This window comes from Chelonoidis abingdonii, chromosome 13 (assembly GCF_003597395.2).
Source record: "Chelonoidis abingdonii isolate Lonesome George chromosome 13, CheloAbing_2.0, whole genome shotgun sequence".
Classification (NCBI taxonomy): domain Eukaryota; kingdom Metazoa; phylum Chordata; order Testudines; family Testudinidae; genus Chelonoidis; species Chelonoidis abingdonii.
In genome coordinates, this window is record NC_133781.1 from 16124794 (window position 1) to 16138788 (window position 13995).

Genomic DNA, 13995 nt, shown 5'->3' on the forward strand with positions numbered 1-13995 from the left:
ATATATATACCTGCCCCTGGAAATTTCCACTACATTCATCTGACGAAGTGGGTATTCACCCACAAAAGCTCATGATCCAAAACATCTGTTAGTCTATAAGGTGCCACAGGATTCTCTACTGCTAGTTCCTGTGAGAAATTTAATCAGAAAATCCCAGTTCTGTTCTTATTACAGTAGCCCCAACCAACATTGGGGCTCACTGGTATGAGGTGCCGTCAAATACCTACTGAGAGAGAGTTCTTGCCCTGAAGAGCTCATGATCCAAATAGACAAAGGGTGGGAAGGGAAACAGAGGCTGAGACGGGAAGTCAGTTGCCCAAATTCACCCAGCAGGTCTGATGGTAGAGATGGTAATAAAGCCCAGGTCTCCTGACTCCCAATCCAGTGCCCTGGCCACTAGGGAATGCTCCTCCCCTGCCGTATGCCCTAAGGAAAGCCTCAGGGCCTCGTCCGAGGTGAGAGAGAAACATTACAAAGCACTGATCCTCCCAGAAAAACTGCCCTTTGCAATTTTCCCATGCGAGCAGTCCTGGTAACAAAAACCAAAATAGGGAAGGGGTGTGGGTGTGGGGGAGACAGATAACAACTCTGGCAGAACAGCCTTTTAAAGGGGTTGTTTTCCATGAAGCAGCAGAGAGGGTGTCTGAATGTTTTTGGATAGGAGCCGTCCCAGGACAGAGGTGTCCTGTGGTTACAGATATGGGGAAGGTAAACAATCTCCTTTTCTGGGTACCTCTGCCTAAGGCTGGGCACAGTGATCTCAAATCAAGGGGAGTTTTTTTTCCAGTGGGCTTTGGATCAGGCCCATCTTGTAGAGTGTTAACCAACAGTCCAAGTGCTTCTGCCTTCCACTAGAAACCGCCCTGTCAGACCAAGCAATCAGAGCGAACAATGGCACTAAGACTGTAGAGCAGTGAGCAGCCTTGGGCTTCTTGCAGCGAGCCCAGGCTGTGAGAGGGCAGGCCATGTGGAAGGTGAACTGTGTTAAGACAAAGCTGGCCTTCTTTTCTGGATAAACTGACACTTCCCCATGCCAAGGCAGCTGGCCTCCCACCTGGGGTATCACATTGCAGGCAGACAAGGCTTTGATTTATGGCTGGGGATGGATAATAGCCCAGCTGTTCTGATGGCCCTGCTGTGTGGGTGGCTGGGAGTCAGTGATGGCTACCCTGGCATCAGCTGGGCATGGGGGTAGCTCTTGTGACTATCCACTTGGGAAGCTAAGACCAGGATTTGAACAGGGCAAAGGGAGAGAAGTGGAGAGAAACTGTAAGGAGGGAGCAGAGTTTGTGTGCAGAGGAAATCCAGCTGCTGCTGGGTTTAAGCCTCAGGGCACAGATCAGCTTGCAGGACGCTGTGGAGCCCATCAGTTCAGCCTGCAGGATTGGGACCCAAGTCGCAGCAGCTTTGCAAAATCATCATGAAAACGTATCAGGTCAGGCACAAAATGCACTTGTCCTGATGCTACCACTAGGATAATGAAAGCACTGAAGAGATTTTTGTCTGCCTGTGAAGAAAATCCCTTCCCCTGTGAAGTGAGGTTTTGCAGGACTTTTTCCCCCCACAGTGTGCATCATGCCAGCATCTTTATTACTATGTGCATGCTCTGACCCACAATGCATTGCAGTTTTTATTTTCTTTGGATTCGCATGAAACGTTGCAAAGCACTCATCCAAGGGCTCTGGATGCCTCTGACCTCTGGTATGTTTAAAAATACGATAAACCCAGCAGCTTCCCCCACACCAGGAAGTAGCCAATTCCTCCCACGAATACCAGCACTTGTCATGCTCCTCCCTTCCCCAGTGCCTGGGGTGAGATCTCATCTCCCCGTCATTATGTCTTATGAGACAGGCTTTAAATAGGTGCCAGCAGCTCTTTTGGGGTGGATCTGGGTTCGTCCCATGCTGCTGAAGGAATACGGTGTCTGCCCTTCCATTCCACGCTCCTGATTTTTGCCTGGCCTGGTGTGGACTTCTAAGGAAAACCACATTCAGCCTTTTCCTGTAGGATTCTAAATCAGAAATTTGGGACATGAGCGGGACCTGAATGTTGTCTCCCCTCGGTGTGTGTCTGTCGCTTTCTCTTCTTTGTGTCCCTGTCTTTCCCCCAAATCTGGGGTGTGCTTCTGAGAAGGTGCCAGTTCTGGGGACTCTAGAGCTGTTACTGTGTTGTTCACTGTAGCCACTTGGAACTTCCTGGAGGCAGCTGTGAGGATAAAACTCTGATCCTCCTGCTCTGCGAAGCACAGGCCCCATCTTCTGAGGCTAAAGGAAAATCTTCATGAGCAGTATAGGGTCTATGATGCCCCACCAGACAGTTCTGATTCCATCCAGTAGAGGTCAGTGGTTCACAGAAACTAGCCAGTTCATGACACTACTATATAACTAATCCACTGGGCCGGGGCGGTGGGCTAACATATATAAGCTCCCCCCTCCCTTCCCAAATTCAATTTTGTTGCTAGCCACTTGCAAAGTTTTTGAATCTAGTTTGGCCATAGCAGTTGCAGATTTCCCTGGAGGAGGAGATATACTTTGCACTTACAGCCCCTTTCATCCAAAGATCATCAAGTACTTTTAAATCAGTGGGTGAGGGTTATCCCAGCTTTACAGGTGGGGAAACTGAGGCACGGAAAAGTGCCTCAGACTTGCCCGCGGTCACACAGTGGGGACTAGAATCTGCTGACTACCAGTCCTGCCCTCTAATCACTAGAGACACAGCCTCCTTCAGTTTCTTAAACACGGTAGGGACGTGTCAGTGCTGGCTGGCTAAACTGTGACTACACTGACTTAGCGAATTGCAGGGCGAGTGTAGCCAGGGGCCTGGTGCTGACCGGACACGAGACATCCCAAGGAGACAGAGGAGTCTGATTGCAACGCTCACAAGGGAGATCGGAGACCTCGGGTAGGGAGGGGAATAAATAACCTGAGATTTTCACAGCCAGAAATCTGACTGTAAAGGAGCTGCCTGGGCGTGGTGCTGCCTTGGTGATAATTCCCCACCTGGGATACTGCAGGGGTCCCAGGTGCAGCCAGCAGGGCATGCAGCTAGCTCCTGAGAGCTGTGTTCCCCAAGGTTCCCAGTCTGCCCTGGGGGGAACAGCATGTGCAGAGCGTTCAGTGCTTAAAAAACGGGACAAGCTTCAGAAGGGCCTTCTGTGCTGAGCCATGGAGTCTCCCCTGGGTGGACCTGCCCCTTTGGCCAGTTCAGGATGCACCTTCGCTGTGAGTGCAAGGCCCTTGGCTGGCAGGCTGCAGCTGCTCTGTGGCGGTAACTGGTGGGCGGGGAGGGGAGCGGCTGAGCCAGTTGTCCTGGAGGAAAAGGCAGGGAAATGTGTAATGGACACATGGCACCAGGGTGAGTGGGAGCTTGCTGGTGTTGTTGCTAGCTAAGCGCTGGGAAGCAGGGAAGGACAGGTCAGCTGAACCAGTGGTTTAATCAAGTGATTTACAAAGCAGATTGGTTAAAGCCGAGACAGGGCTTTAGCATCTAGACTAGCATTTTTCTCCTGGCTCCACCCCTATTGCTGTAGTCCTGGTGCTGCCCCACCGGTGCGAGCAGGGGGACTAGGTGTTTAGCCCCCCTGCCCAGAGCTGGTCTGCATGACCCCAGGGTTCAGTGCCAACAGCTGGTCTACACTATCACTCCCAATGTTGCCACCAGCAGTACAACAGCCCAGAGGAAAGTGCTAATGCAGATGAGGCCTTAGGGGGCATGGAGGCTATTGAGGATTGGGGGTGCAAAGGAACAACAACCCAGCTGGGCAGTTGGACTCTCCCTAGAAATGTTTTATTAAACCTAGTGGGCAGGTGGGAGCTGGGCTAGGTCACCCAGCCATGGAGGGATTTACTCTCCAGAGAGGGTCAAGACCACTAAAGGCAGGGAAGTTCTCGCCAGCTTTCAAGTCTAAATCTGTGAGAGCCAGCACAGTGAGTTCCTGGCTTTCCCTGCTGCTGTGGGAAGGACTCACAGGATGGGGAGGCCACCGGCAGGGCTCTTCTGCCACAGGAATGTCTATAACAGGAGAACAAAAATAGGTCAATTCAAAACCACCCTGGCTTAGGGCTCAACTCCCATCTGGGAACGTGGCTCCTGCCTCCTTCCCAAAGGTATTTCCTGGCACCCTAAGCCCCAGTTCATTGCCCTTGCTTTGAGCACTTGGGCAAGGGGAAGGGGTGACTGAGCTGAGGATTAACCCCTCAGTTAATGCCTCTGCCCCCTGTCTCACACCCGCAGCAGCACTGAATGTGGCTCAGAAGATAGTGTAAGTCCCCAGGTCTGGGCTTCACAAAGCTCTGGCCTCGTGGTCCTAGAAATGAGAGGCAGGAAAGAGACATCCAGTCATGGTGTCTACTGCCAGGGTACGGTCCAGCCCAATGCTCCACCCTCTGTTACCTCAGGATCTAGCACAACAAAGTGCTGTCTTGGCTGAAGGGAATGGCCGGTGCAGTAGGAAAGCTGGCTGGCCCTGCCCTTTTGACTCCCTGGTGGCCCGCTGACTCTGTCTCATGCCACCACAGCTGTGAATAGCTTTGGCAGGCGGGGGAGGCATGGAGAGTGACCCACTAGCGCTATCTGCACTTCTGCTCCCCCCTCTGAAATAATTGACAGCTCCCCCAGGCCAGGTTTTGAAAGCACCAGGCTGGAGAACGCTGCTCTGTCCAAAACGGCCACTCAGCCCCTGGCCCGAGAGGCCCTGCTCCCCTCAAACGCTCAGATTCACCTGCTCTCCAGCCACGTCCATGATTTCCACTTGGAAGAGCCGCGCTGCAGCTGGCAACGTGTTTCTTTGCATAGAACCATGGGGTCCTCATGCTTTCGTCTGCTGGGAGCAGACGACTGTTTGGCTCAGCCCTGCCTGGGGAGAGGGCTGCAGTGCTGGTTCCCCATACCAGGGGTGTGAGCTAGTCTTGGTACCTTTCTCCCACCTGCCCCCTACTGGAGGGTAGCTTTGCCCAGTCCCTCCACCCTCTGATGCGCATGATTAACTTACCCAGGAGCACCTCTCCCACCCTGTGTCTTCCCCGTCTTCTCAGTACATCTGCCTAACACAGGAGCTGTTTGAGTGTCTTGGTGGTGCCAGCAGCCGATTCCCAGCTTCCAGGGCTGCCTGCTAAAGGGGTGAGGGAGTGCAGGGGAAGTGCATTCCCCAGCACTGTCAGGGGGCTGCTGAGGGAGCTCAGTTGCATGCCTAGACCCAGAATGCTCTTGTAGCTCACAGCTAAGCTAGGACCAGGTGGTGCAGCTGAGCCCAGGGAGGAGCAGAGGGTCTGAAGGTGGGATGTGGGTTGGAGTGGCTGCGTCACTTGCAAGTCAGGATGTGAAACAGGTCCAGGCCACTGAGGACCTGCCCCTCCTCGTTCTGTCCTCTACCCTCACCCCTTCAGAAACTTCCCCACCATGATCTCTCCACCCCTACACCAGCCTTTTCACGCAGCGGATGGATACACGTATATTTTTGCCTCTCTGGGTGCAATAGGACTGGGCAAGGCAGAATCTTCTGCGTCCCTGTGGGCTAGAAGGGAAGAATATTGCTGCATAACTTCAGTGGGGTTCCTTGTCGGAGGCAGCTGCCCAATTGCTTCTGCAGCTGTTTCCTGGTGCATGGGAGAACTGGAATTCCCAAGCATGTGTATCTGGGGATGGGGGCAGCACTGAGCTGGCGATGGGGTCGGGGGGGAGGGGGGCAGGGGAAGGAGCCTTTATGCTCTGAATTGCAACCAGGCCTGAGGTGGCTTGCATGGCATGTCCCTCATTGGCCCCTCAAATCCTTGCTGGCCAGGATTGTTTCATGGGGCAGCAAGGAGGTTTTACACTGTAGCAGCTGCTTTCCTAAATGCACAAATGAGGTTGAGTGGCGTGATTAGGGTCAGAGGGGACAGGCTGGGCGGTGACCATCTGCTCGGCCAAACTCCGCAGAGAAGAAGCCTCTTCTTTTTTATTCCCTTTTCTCTCTGTCTGCCCCTTTCTTTCTCTCTCTTGCAATGTCTTGCATCAGGCTTGGATCAGAAAGCACAGCCATAAATGGCAATATGTTACTCACGTCTGCGTGGGGCCTGGGAGGTTATTCCAAAGCAAGCTTCTACTTCCCTCTCCTGTAGGCTGGCTGCTCGCTTCTCCCTCCTCCCCCAGGGGTAAGAGATGCACTGGGGCAACTGGAGCTTTGCCTTCCAACAATGAAGGGCAGCTAGATGCACCAGCCCACTCGGCCAGATTTTGGTTCCCCCCCTTTGCTAAAGGGAGGGGAGACGAGGGCTTGAGGGAGCTCCTCGCAGAGAGGGTTTGGGCTGTGCAGAGGAAATAGGAAGAGGTGAGGTAATGGCTTGCATCGTCCAGCACTGAGTTTAAAAACAGATTATGAGATGACTTTGCCAATGGTGGGGGGTGGAGTGAGGAGACAGATTTGTATAGCAGAGAGCGAGGTGGGTCTCCCTCCCTCCCAACAATCTCTTCTTCTGATCCTTCCCATTTCCTCTCTCTCTTTCTTTCTCACTTCCTGGTCCAAGGGTTAGGATTCTGAGTGGGCTAATCATTAATAGCTATGTGCATTCAAAGAACTCTACAGGTATTAAGTCAGTCTCACCATAAGTGGGAGGTGGGTAGATTACTATTGTTATCCTGATTTTACAGGTGGGGAAACTGAGGCAGAAGGTGGTGTGACTTGTCTATCTTAAGGTTTTACTGCCACCTATCATGTATCCTGACTTACTTTCACATCCGATCAATAGCAAAGTCCCTAGCAGACTTCAAAGCCCCAGACTGGCAGAGCCAGGACTGGAACACAGGACATCCTAGCTACTTCCTCTGGACCACCCTGCCTGTCCTTGTCTGTTAAAGGCCAAACTTTGCTCTTAACTTGTTTCAGCATTCTTGGGATTTGACTGCAAATCTCATGATAATTGGTGTTTTTCTTAAAGCCCCAGCTGCTGGAATCATGTGAACACATGAGAAGCTCAGCTGTTATTAAAAAAATTCCAGGAAAGGAAGTTTCTAGCTAGGATGACCTAAATTCACCCTAAAGGTTCAACACCAGAAGGCAAATAACAAATAATTTTGGTTATTTTTGTATCTCATGATTTTAAGTCAAATGTATGGTTTTGGGGGTGCCTGATTTGGGGTATTTTTCACATTTGGGGTTAGCGAGACTGCCTTTGGAAGCATGCTATTCTTTGGTTTTTTGGAGGGGTGTGTTGGAAAGTTGCCTTGTTTTTTAGAGATGCTGGAGTCAGGATGCTGGGTTCTGTTCCCAGCTGGAAAGCTGGCACTCTGTGACATTAAGTGGGTGACTTAACCTTTCTGTGCCTGTCTCCTGGGGTGTCGTTATAGCTCCCACCCCTCCCATGTGTGCTGGGAAGTGTGACTATCTGCAAAGTGCTTAGAGACTCTGGAAGAGAAGACATTTCACTGCAGGGTTGTTATTGCTTGGCGGCACCAGCAGTGGAGGTGCTGTAGAATGGGCCAGGTATGGCAGGGGAGCAGGAGCAGGCAGGGGTCACTGGGAGATGCATTGGCCAGGGTGGCTGATCTATGTCTCTGGGGATGGGCAGCTGCTGCATAACCAGGCCCCTCGTTAAGCCTGCAGTAACGTGATCTTTGTCTGTTACAGCAGCTGGCCCCAACTGCCTGTGTAACTGTCCTCCAGATGCTCCCAGATAATTATCGCTGTGTCCCGCCTCCCTAAGGCAAGCAGGGCTTTTCACTGCGGGGAGGTGTCCTCCCTAGGAGCCTGTGCTTGCTGTCTGATGCAGCCAGCGAATTGTGGGGAGAGGAGAGGCCAGCAGAGCACGGGGTTTATGGGCTCACCTAACCAAGGTGCTTCAGATTCTGCTGCCAGCTGGGCTCAGTCCCTGCTGCTGATGCCTCCCCTTCTCCTAACTCTAGTGCTCCCTTTGCTGGGAGGGGTAGCTTCCGTGATGGCCCTAAAACGTCTCCTTGAGCCTCCCTCTGGCTGCTTTTCAACTGAGCAGAGCTCGGGGGCCCAGCTTCGCACAGAGCCTGGGCCGGCTGGGATGTCTACCTGCCAGAGCTGCTGCAGTTGGCTCAGCTTCAGCAGGTCCTGGAGCCTCAGTCACTGGGCTGGGGTTAAAAACCAAACCCCATCTGCATCTGCAGTGTCCAGGCCGGGCAGCCGCCCGTGCTGAAAGCAGGGTGAAGCCCCACCCCTCTATTTCACACTTTGGGAAGTGAATGGGGTCCAGAGTGAACCCTTTTCACGAGCTGATTATTCTAGACTGGGATTCAGGCACTCTCAGTTCAGTTCCTGGCAGGTTAAGAGCTCAGTATCGAGAGCTGCACAAAGGAAGCCAAAGCCCCTGTTGGAGCAGTTTCATTGGTCCTGCAAAAACCCAGGAGCTGTGGCACGTATTCTAGTGCACCACCTGCTGGCCCCTTCTCTGTTAGCTAACTGTCCACATCCCTACGGACATGGAGCAGTCCTGTAATGTCTCTGACTCCCTGCATGACCTTGGGCAAGTCACTTAGCCACTATGTGCCTCAGTTCCCCACCTGTAGAGTGGGATCATAATCCTTCCTTTCTCCCACCCTGTGGTCTTGTCCATTTAGATTGGAAGCACTTTGGGGCAGCAAGGAAGAACACCAAACCCGCCAGCTACTCCCACTTTCCCACTGTTGCCTCACTAACACCCCTGCTCTATCTACTGGTTCCATTCCCCTGCCCTGAAGGCCTCCATGCACAACCTGTACCCCCCTGGGGCAGTAGGGGTGTCTTCAGGCCTCCTGCCATTGGGTCCCATCTGTCATGGAGCTCCACTTCCTCTGTGGGGCTACAAGCTGTGCTTCCTGAGCCCCTTCAGCTGTCAGTATCCCCCTCTCCTTGCCTTCCGTCTTGTCACAGGGGCTACACGGTGCAAGGGGAGAGCTGTTGCTCCGGTGCTGGAGATATTCTCCCCCTGGTATCCCTCCACCCCACCCCAGCTGGGGACTGTGGCTCTCAGCTTCTTGGCTTGTCTCCTCAGAGACAGAGAGCGCTCATATCAAACTCCCTGGGAGAGGCGTGGGGAGGGCAGAAGGGGGCACTTCTCCGTTATCCCCTTCTATCCCAACGCTGATACCTTTGTGAGCCTCTCTTCTAGCCAGCAGCTGGGCAGGATTTAAACAAATGTCTGTGTGGCTCCACTTCCGAAGCTGGCAGGGGTCTGAGCAAACGGGCCACACCGAGCTCTGTAGCAGGCTGGGCAAGTTGGCAGGTGGCTGCAGGTCTGCGAAGACTCTCTGGAATGAGCAGCTGTCCAGGGGAGGTGAATCTGCCACACAGCCCCTGCAAGTGCTGGCAGGGTAAGGGGCTGCTTGCCTTTCCTCTCCAAACTCCTCCTGCAGCCTGCTAGCCGAGACTCAGTGCACTGGCATCTAGGGGAGCGGTTCTTATCACCCTGCCAGGAAATCCAGACAGGCCAAGCTTTGCAACAGCCGCGATGCCTTTGCCTTAGATATGCTTCCAGCTGCTTTCACGGGCCGTTAGGAGCCAGTCCTTTAGCGCGGACCCGCCTTCAGATGTGCTGTTGGAAAAACTCTCGACTATAGGTTTGTTTTGTTCCTTGCATTACCTGGGTCCAAACTCTGGCTTAGGTCACAAGTGAATCAAGCTTTTTAGGTCTCAGCTTGGTATTACACGTTCTCTCTGTTTCATTGGTGAAACGGTTGATAAGTGGGGTGGGGGGGCCTCCACAATTTAAAGGTTCAGCAGGGTTCAAGGCAGGGCATACAAACCCTGGCAGAAATCTGAGGGGGGGACATGTGACCCCAGGTGCTTCCTCCCCCACATATTGCCTCTGAGCTCAAAGATCAGTCTGTGCTCAGGAGAGGCCCAGGAATGGAGTAGTGGGAATGGGTGGGTGTGACTGCAAGTCAGCTATGGGTTTTACCTGTCTAATACAAAGACTGGTAACTCTCTGCCATGGGCTCGCTTTATTGGGGTTTGCCACATCAGTCCAGGTGCCGCAGCATCAGTCCAGGTGCTGCAGCATCTCGCGTGCTTTTGTGATCAGGCCTGTATGTATCCAACACCATGCCGACAACTTTTGAAATGGGCAGAGGCAATCCCAAGAGGCGTGGGAGTGTGGGATTGCTCTCCCGTTAGGGCTATTCTGAAAAAGTCCATTAGAGCATAATGAACCAAGTCGTGGGTGGGCCTGGGCCTGGGCCTGGCGGCACGGCGGCCACCGGGGCTGCCTGTGAACAATAGTACCTGCCTGACGTGAGAGAGCAATGCTACCCGAGTCACGAATTGTTCCAAGCTAATGCCAGCTGCAGAGGGGAGAAGCCCACGTGGTCGGGTGATTAAAAGCTGGGTGGTTCTTGGCTGCACAGAGATGCCAACTACTTTATAAAGAGGAGCGAGGCTCTAGGGTATAGAGTCACTGCTTATAGACTGTGCGCAGACCCATGGCTCTGCTAATGGGCCGAGGTCTCTTCCCCACGTTAATGAGTTGGCAGGTAATGCAAAGCACTAAGGTCCTGGAACCGTGTCACAGATCTAGCTCTGGAAGTGGGTTAAAAAGCCTGTGGTGTCACTCCTAAGTGCACCCAGGAGTCCAAAGGGTAGCGGATTTGCTGTCAGCAGTGCAGAGTAATTTCTGAAGCACAGTAGTGGCCATGAAAACCATCAGGCCACATCCTCAGCTGGGGTAAGCTGCCATAGCTCTCATGAAGCTGCACCCAGTGAGTAGCTGAGTTAATGTTTGCTTCCTGGCTGGCTGCTCTCTACCTAGAGAGGGTAAGGGCTTGTCTACATGGGAAAACTGACGGGCCTAACAACTCCCATGTGGACGCTGCATTCCAAACAGGGGGGTGTCATCTATGTATGCAACACATGCACTGCGTGCCCATGTAAGCCCTGAATGTGTCTTCCTGACCAGCTGTGCCCACCGGACGATTCCATCCGGGCCCCGAACACGCACAGAGGATGCCATTTTGGGATCCTCCATGCAGCATGACCTCACAGGCTCCATACATGCGAGGTCATGCCTTGCGCACAAGTGTAGAATCGCATGCGTTACTAAAAATGCCCTGGCATGCTCCGGAGTCCAAAAATAAGTGTCTTTATTCCAGAATAATCACTCCTCTGCCCACTATCTGTATTTGTTCTGGAGCTGCCCCTGTGGTGTGAGAGTGGGAGGATCTTGGAGATAGAATGGGGGGCTGGCTCAGCTAAGGTGTAGAGAGTGGCGAGGAATCAAGAGCGGGTGTGGAAAGGTTGAAATGGACACAATGAGTAGCCAGGATGAGGCCCTCGGGGGCAGACTAGAGGACCCTTGTGGTCCTTCCAACCCTCTCCACCAACAACACCAGGCATTTCCAGGTCTTGGGTTTCCTGATGCTGGCAGACAGGAGCGCTCACATGTGGCTCGACGCAGTTCATGCAGGATAACGTTGCACCTCAGTTTGCAGAGAGGGAGGGATGGGACTGTGGTTGAATGGGTAGTACCTCTTCCTAATGGGAGCCGGTGCTGGCCTGCTGCTGGCTCTAAGGATGCTGGGCGGGATCAAAAGCCCTCATGATTCCCTGCTGCAGATATTTCTTCCTCTGAGCTGGAGCTGAGAAATTCTTCTGCATGAGGGGTATTGGACTGCAGACTCTGGCTGGACCCAGGGCCTCAGGATGTCCTGCTGGACTTGGTGGGACCCACAGCTCCTGGCAGAGAGGGTTTCCCCTTCCTGTGCAACACAGACCAGGGGAAGCTCCCGAGGAACACCTGGTAATCTGACCACTAGGCCCGCTTCTCTCCCCACCTACTATCCCCTCCCAAAAATATGCCCATCTACACACAGGCACCACTGTGGCTTCATTGCTAACTAGGGGAGTGTGACTTTGTGAAGGAACTGCTCCCAGGAGTCCCAGGGCAGTGCTAGCCAGCTGGCTTATGCCAGTGCTGGCCTAGGGCTCAGCACTGCTTTGGAGGGGATCCTTCGTGGGGGAATGGAGAACAGAGCCCATGAGGCTGAGGGATAGTTTCTTGGCCCATTGCTGCAAAACTAGCCAAAAAAAATCAAGTCAGTCCCTGATTTTTCCGAGGACTTGAACATCCCGGGCACCCATAGAAGAGCCAGGCAGCTCTGAAAAGACAGGCACACAACAGCAACTCTGTAGCAGCTCAGAAATGGACTGGAGGAGCCCAGTGGGCCTCTTCCGTTGCCACTTCCTCTGATTCAGTGTGGTAGCCCATGCCAAGGATGGGAGCTACCACAGCACCAGCCCCCCTGCAAGGAGAAGACACCTCTGCAATGAAGCTCTTGGCATTCCTGGGACCTGAGCTGAGTCACCCTCCTGGCAATACTGCTGACATTCTTTCCGCCACTGTTCATAAAAGAAAGGGCTCTGCGAGTTCCCCCACCCATGCAAGTCTGGGAAGAGATGAATGGAGACTGAAAGGGAGCTTCCATTTTTGGAAGTGTGGACGAAAATAGCTGTGATGGGATGTGTGTGTGAGAGATGCTGGGCGTGTGCGCTGTCCGCGAGCCAGGGACTGGAGGTGCAAGATGAGCCCAAATGGCCGTGAATAATGCTTATTCCCCACTGGTGATGTAACGTGTGCAGTCCTGAGCTCTGGGCTACATCCCAGCTTCATGATGTTTTTATAAAACTGTGCTCAGAAACCCCACTGGCCTGTCCTGCAAGGGGGCAGCTCCTGTCCCATCTTTCATCTCTGCATTGCTGACTGAGCTCACCTGACCAATGCCCGTGGCTCAGCGAGTTGGCCCCCCGGCCATCTTGGTTCTCTTTGTCTCCTCTCCCACGCGACTTCTCAGCCCTCTTCCTCCCTAACTGAGCTTGGCAGCTTCCCCTGGCTCTTTCTGCTCGCACACAAACCCACCCCCTGCCCTTTGCCCCCCACTCCCAGCAAGCTGGGGCAGCTGTGAAGGAGCCGTCACTTTGAATCAAACGTGGGAAGCCAGATGAGCTGGGGTGGAGGCGGGAGCCAGGACTGCTCACCCTCTGGAGTCTGACGAACTGCGGGTCTCCTTGCCAGTGCTGGGGAGACAGAAAGAGAACACTGCTCTGTGTGTGTGTGTGTGTGTTGGAGAGGGGATGGGAGACACTCTGGAGGCATCACTATGATTTTGGAGGAAGGCGGCTGTGGTTTTCATCTCCCTTTTTCCAGCCCATTCTCCGTGGAGAGTATCCTGATCAAAGTCCAGGGCGGTTTTCTTTCCCATGCCCCGCACATTTGGGAAAATCCCAATAACGGTGAATGCATACAGCCCTCTCTGAGGTGCCACTGATTTTTGGATCCTGCCCCATGTTAAATTTTAAAAAATACGGTGCCGCTTGTTCCTTATTCCTTTTTGTGGCTTAGCTCTTAGCCCTGGGCTGGCGTTTCGGACAGAGAGGATGGGCTGATTTCGCACTGTACAGGACAAGGATGAATGTGGCAGTGCTTCTACCCCTGCAGATTGTGAGTTGCCTGACTCTTCCCTTTACAAGACCCCGGGTTCCGTTGCTTACATCTTTGCCAAAATGTAATAGTTTGGGCTGAAGTTTTCCCAGCTGGGCGTCTGCCTGAGGTTAAATTTTTTTTGGAAAATTTCAGCCAAACTAGTTCAGCTGTTTCCAAGAACGAGGCTAGGGAAGAAATACATTGCTTTGCTGATGTGAAAGTCTGGTCATTGGTTTTTAAGACATTCTAGAACCCCCATGTGTTAGAGTAGAGTCTTGAAATGGAGCAGGGAGGTACCTGTTGACATACCTGTGAAAATTGCCCGTATTTGGCCAAGTAATAAGTCTTTGAAAACTTGCAATTTGCTAATGCATAGTAGAGACTTGCTAGAGCCTCCCAGCTTAATTCCCCAAAGAGTCCATCCTCACTGCAAAGGCACCAGCCTGGCACTGAGCAGGACTTTCCCTGCCATTGCAATTGCTGACTTCTGGGCCATGCTGGATCTAGTCTAGGCCTGGGAAATTAGAGGATGCTCCTGCGTAACATCATGTGGAGGAGGACACTGATTGAATCAAATGCAGAGTGGAAAGAGTCAGACTTGGGA

The 13995-nt window shown here is 53.0% G+C and overlaps 1 protein-coding gene across 3 annotated transcripts in view; it reads left to right on the top strand.

Annotated features, from left to right (window-relative positions):
- The window catches only part of MXRA7 (matrix remodeling associated 7), a 56392-nt gene that overhangs the window by 10443 nt on the left and 31954 nt on the right, over positions 1–13995 (top strand). The gene's annotated exons all lie outside the window — the stretch shown is intronic.